We start from the raw sequence: 6,661 nt of genomic DNA, 5'->3' as shown, positions 1-6,661 counted from the left end.
TCTTTAATAGATAGGAGCAGGGATGGTGTAGACCAGTGTTTCCCAACCAATGTGCCAACAGCTGTTGCAAAACTACAACTCCCAGCATGCCCGGAAAGCCAAAGGCTTGGAGTTGTAGTTTTGCCACAGCTGGAGGCACCCTGGTTTGGAAAATACTGCTCTATACCATCCCTACTCGTATCTGTCCGGGCATGCTGGGAGTTGTAGTTTTGCCGCATGCTGGGAGTTGTAGTTTTGCCACAGCTGGAGGCACCCTGGTTTGGAAAACACTGCTCTACACCATAATGCCATCCCTACTCCCATCTGTCCGGGCATGCTGTGAGTTGTAGTTTTGTCACAGCTGTTGCCGCCCTGTTTGGAAAACACTGGTGCAGAAAGATTGGGAGAGGTAACTAATAAAATATAATATGAATATAATGTTAACAAAAAGTTTCTTTTTCCCCCTCCAAAATATTATTTTCTCTTCCTTTGATGAACAGGTTCCTTATATTTTTTTTATTTTTTTATTTATTTATTTTATTTGTTTATTTATTTATTTTCTTTTTTTTTCTTTATTATTTTCTTTATTTATTTATTTTTAGTTATTTATTTAACAACAAGAGACCACAAATTGCCTACAGCCCTTGCGTCAGCCTGTCAGGGGTTATTATGGCATCTTTACATTCTGCAGATGGATTTATGGGGACCTTCCCTACAATATATATACCCAGGACCCAGGTTCCAGATATGCGGGCACCCTGAATTTCTTTTTTACTCTGGATTTTGGTTGTGCCGTTTTTATTTGCATTATATATATATATATATATAAATATATATATATATACATATATATATATATATATATATATATATATATATATATATATATATATATATAGCCTAGCTAGGGGGGCCTCCCATTGGACAATCAGGGTCACATGGGTACTCTGCATCCTACCTCCTTACATGTATCCAGTACATTCCTTAAAGATACAATGCGACACAATATAAATTAACAGAACAAATATTACAATGGATATCACAGTATCACCTAAGCAGCAGGGGCTATTGTAGGCACCTGAAGCCATGTTTACCTTACAGGACGCACTCAGATACTGGGACACCACAGAATTCCATTGAAAACAATGAGAGTCTGCTGCAATGGAATTTCTGAGTGGAATTTTTCAGCTGGATTACGCCGTGTGAATGGGGCCTAAAGGTCATGTCATATTAGGTGCATTTGCCTCCAGCTGTTGGAAAACTACAAATTCCAGCATGTCAAAGGTGGACAGGCATGCTGAAGTTTTCGTTTCGTATACTGGCCCTTATGGGTTTTAATAGGGTAAATAGGATTGATAACTACTGGACAACAGAGGGGGGATCAGTTTTATATCTACAGGTCAATGTATATGTAAGTGCGGTGAATATGAGTGATACCTATCACGAGGGGCATAGAGAATATAGTTTAATCTCTGTATAAATAGTCAGACCACATATGGAGTATTGTGTCCAATTCTGGGCTCCTGTATATAAGGAGGACATCTCTGAACTGGAGAGGGTGCAGAGGAGGGGGACAAGGATAATTGATGGTATAGGAGGATTACAGGACCAAGACAGGTTATTAAAGGGTTACACCGCTGCTCAGCGTTTGGAACAAACTCTTCCGAATGCTAGAGCCGGCGCCGGGAGCTTGTGACTTCATATCCCCCCCCTCATGATGTCACATCCCACCCCCTCAATGCAAATCTATGGGAGGGGGCGTGACGGCTGTCATGCCCCTCCCATAGACTTGCATTGAGGGGGCGGGGCATGACATCGTGAGGGGGCGGGGCTATGACATCACAAGCTCCCGACTCCAGCGTTCGGAAGAGTTTGTTCAAAATGCTGAGCAGCTGAGTACCCCTTTATCCCCTTAAGGACTCAAGGTTTTTCAGTTTTTGCATTTTCGTTTTTTCCTCCCTACCTTTTAAAAATCATAACCCTTTCAATTTTCCATCTAAAAATCCATATTATGGCTTATTTTTTCCACCACCGATTCTACTTTGCAGTGAAATAAGTCATTTTACCCAAAAATTCACGGCGAAACGGAAAAAAAAATAATTGTGCGAAAAAATCGAAGAAAAAAACGCCATTTTGTAACTTTTGTGGGCTTCCGTTTCTACGCAGTGCATATTTCGTTAAAAATTACACCTTATCATTATTCTGTAGGTCCATACGGTTAAAATGATCCCCTACTTATATAGGTTTGATTTTGTCGCACTTCTGGAAAAAATCATAACTACATGCAGGAAAATGTATGAGGACTAATTTTTTGCGCCGTGATCTGAAGTTTTTATCGGTATGATTTTTGTTTTGATCGGACTTTTTGATCACTTTTTATTCATTTTTTAATGGTATAAAAAGTGACCAAAATACACTTTTTTGGACTTTGGAATTTTTTTGCGCGTACGCCAATGACCGTGCGCTTTAATTAATGATATATTTTTATAGTTCGGACATTTACGCACGTGGCGATACCACATACGTTTATTTATTTTTTATTTACACTGTTTTATTTTTTTTATGGGAAAAGGGGGGTGATTCAAACTTTTATTAGGGAAGGGGTTAAGTGACCTTTATTAACACTTTTTTTTTTGCAGTGTTATAGGTCCCATAGGGACCTATAACACTGCACACACTGATCTCCTATGCTGATCACTGGTGTGTATTAACACGCCTGTGATCAGTGTTATCGGCGCTTGACTGCTCCTGCCTGGATCTCAGGCACGGAGCAGTCATTCGCCGATCGGACACCGAGGTGGCAGGTAAGGGCCCTCCCGGTGTCCTGTAAGCTGCTCGGGACGCCGCAATTCCACCGCGACGGTCCCAAACAGCCCGACTGACTAGCCGGGATAGTTTCACTTTCACTTTAGAAGCTTCTAAAGGGTTAATACCGCACATCGCCGCGATCGGCGATGTGTGGTTTTAGCCACGGGTCCCGGCCATTGATGAGCGCCGGGATCGACACAATGTGATGCGGGGTCGCAGCGTGACCCCGCTTCATATCGCCGGAGCCGGCGCAGGACGTAAATATACGTCCTGCGTTGTTAAGGGGTTAAGTTTGAGGTTATTTAGTTTGGAGAAAAGACGTCTTAGGGGGATCTGATCACAATGTACAAATATATGAATGGACAGTACAGAGATCTTTCTACTGATCTTTTTATACTTAGGCCGGTAACCATAACAAGGGGGAATCCTCTACGTCCAGTGGAAAGAGGGTTTCACCATCATCACAGACAGAGATTCTTTACTGTAAGAGCAGTGAGACTATGGAACTCTCTGCCACATGATGTTGTGATGTCTGAACCAATAAACAAGTTCAAGGGGGGCCTGGATGTTTTCAGGAAAATATATTATTACAGGTTATGTAACTATGTAACTTTTTGGGCATGTAAATGGGGTAAGTAGGGGTGACAACTATTGGATAATATCCATGTATATGGGGAATGAATTTTATTACTTCTAGTCAATATACATGTTAATTGATAAATAAGGCTAATAAATACTCGCAGGCCTGCACATTGGTGGGGGATCAGTTTGATCAAGTATAGAACAAGCAACTTTTAGACTCCAGTTAAAGGGGTACTCCGGTGGAATATATATATATTTTTTAGGTCTTTATAAATCAACTGGTGCCAGAAAGTTAAACAGATTTGTCAATGACTTTTATTTAAAAAATCTTTACCCTTCCAGTACTTATTAGCAGCTGTATGCTATGAAGGAAATTCTGTTCTTTTTGAATTTCTTTTTTGTCTTGTCCACAGTGCTCTCTGCTGACACCTCTGTCCGTGACAGGAACTGTCCAGAGCAGCATAGGGGATTTTCTCCTGCTCTGGACAGTTCCTGATACGGGCATCAGGTGTCATGTAAAAAGTAGTAAAGGTATATGTAAAAAGAAAAGAATTCCCTCTGTAGTATACAGCTGCTAAAAAGTACAGGAAAGGTAAAGATTTTTTAATAGAAGTAATTTACAAATCTGTTTAACTGTCTGGCACCAGTCCATAAAAATAAAAAATAAAAAAAAAAGTTTTCCACTGGAGTACCCCTTTAATACATGTCCATAAGCAGCGTATTATTTGTAATGAAAAGAGATAGGTGATTCTCTCGAGATTTGTTTGGTAAATCTGTCAGATCTGTTTCAGATACCGGTTTGGAATTTTTATACCGGAGCAGGGACTCCTATTAAATTCTGGTGTCCCTGTACCTGTACAGTGCACTGAGAATCTGTGACTGTAGTGAGTGAAAGTTGTGATGCAGACAGCATCACCATTTAACCCTTGGGTGCCTAGTGCACAAGAGCGGGGATGGAATGAATGGTAAAAAGTTCTGTTCTGTAAAATTGAGACTGAATTCAATTTGCACTGATGGCCAGTCCCAGATTTTGTTTTATAACCAAGGTCACATTGCACTATACTTACTGCTATCCTGGAAGCCAATGAAACATTGTCATTAGAGATTACAAGCTAGGGATTTGTAAACCTTAGAACAAAAAATAGTTGTGTCCAGCTCACCACACATTGGAGTCCTTAAAGGAACTCTGTCATCAGTGTCACCTGCACTAACCTGTCAGTACAGACAAGTAGTGCAGGTGACACTGATGACAACCATACTTACCTGATCCCGTTCCGTGCTGTCATTCTCCAGCTATTTTCCGTTCGAGGGTCGACTTGGAGCATGGGCGGACCCCATGCTCCAAGTTGACCCCCGAACGGAAAATACATTGGAAGATAGTGGGAGAATGACAGCACGGAATGAGATCAAGTAAGTATGGTTGTCATCAGTGTCTGTACTGACAGGTTAGTGCAGGTGACACTGATGACAACCATACTTACCTGATCCCGTTCCGTGCTGTCATTATCCCGCTATTTTCTGTTAATTCCGAAAATACAATGTGTGATCCTACCCTTTAAAAGGATTTTGTCGATTCACCTTGTGCAGACAAAGAATCGCAAGACAGCCGCAACATCAACACCTTTCTTGTGCCTAGGCACACTTAGTCATGACCAGAAACACGTCGGTGTTGCATCTGTCTTGCGGTCTCTTTGTATATCTGCACAAGGTGAATCAACACAATCCTTTTTAGTGTAGGGTCACCAAGGCTGGTGCAAGGATTTTTGCCACCCTAGGCGAAAGCAAATTTTGCTGCCTCTTGACCCCGCCCTTTGACACGCCCCACCTTACTACTGGAGTGACACACTGTAGCAAACCTCCTCCTCATGGGGCAGATGGAGGCGCACTCGATGTCAGGACCTGCCTGTCTGGCCTCGGAGGTGACACTTCGCTCCTCCAGCAGGCTAAAGAATTCAGATTATTATGGTACTGGGGGGACTATGGGATTGTGACGGTGGTCCTGGCTGGGCGGGTGCTTCGGATGAGCGGCGAGTGCTTTGGATTCTGACTGGCTACTAACTAATTAGCGCCCCATCCAGAGAGTGCTCTAGACGGCTGCCTATTCTGCCTATAGGCAGAACCGGCCCTGAGGGTCACACGTAGCCTATATGCTGCATATTTGATGTGTATTTCAGTGTTAGCAAAGTCAATGGGAGTAATAATAAACATCCATAGATTTTTCTAGCACTGAAATACGCATATGCATCAAAATACGCAGCTTAAACGCTACATGAGACCCTTCCCTTAAAGGGAAACTGTCAGCTTTCTCCCCCGCACTAACCCGCGATACTGGCTATTAGGGCAGGGGACGCTGATCAGTTTGATCCTTACCGTGCCCGGATCCACCGGGCCGTTCGGCCCTAATCTTCTATTTTCGGGATATGCTAATGAAGTGCTAACTGGCACCGGCTGGGCTAACTGGCACTCTGACGTCAGTGCCGCTGGCCACAGCAACGCCCAGCTCATCAATATTCCTCCCCTCTCTCTTCATTACAGAGCGGGGAGAAGAGGGAGGGGAGGAATATTGATGAGCTGGGTGGCACTGCGGGCAGCGGCACTGACGTAAGAGTGCCAGTTAGCCCGGCCGGTGCCAGTTAGCACCTTATTAGCTTATCCCGAAAATAGAAGATTAGGGCCGAACGGTGCGGTAGATCAGGGCACGGTAAGCATCAAACTGATCTGCGTCCCCCGCACTACCAGCCAGTACCGTGGGTTAGTGCGGGGGGAGAAATCTGACAGTTTTCCTTTAAACTGCACTTGCTGGATCCAATTTGCAGACTATTTGTAGACCATCCTTCCACAATTGTAGATCAAATAATAAAAGTAAAAAGTAAAGGACACCTAAGGTTCCCAAGTAAATAAAGTGCTCAGATGTGGCACCTTTGGCTTATCATCCTCCCCCCCCCCTACTTATTGACTTTCTCCAAGAGCTCTCCATCACAGTCTCGATACCTTAGCTACAATTCATTAGGATGTAAATTCCATTAGAAAAGCCGAAACCGATTGTAGTCCCGGATGATTCAGTTTGTCAACATAAGCCGATGAAAAGGGGCCATGCTGGGTATTATGTATTGGATGTAATCACTTAGGGGGCATCATTATTGCTGCTGATAGGAGGCCACAATGAGTGGGCACCAATGTGTTACCTAATGGGAAGAACAAGAAGTGTCATTGATTCAGATTAGATAGGAGTTAATGTTAGCAATTCACATCCTGTAAAAACAAACAAATCTCTCCCTGCAGCGGGGAGAAA

The sequence above is a fragment of the Hyla sarda genome, chromosome 13 (assembly GCF_029499605.1).
Source record: "Hyla sarda isolate aHylSar1 chromosome 13, aHylSar1.hap1, whole genome shotgun sequence".
In the NCBI taxonomy this organism is placed as follows: domain Eukaryota; kingdom Metazoa; phylum Chordata; class Amphibia; order Anura; family Hylidae; genus Hyla; species Hyla sarda.
Note: the sequence above shows the minus strand (reverse complement) of the source record.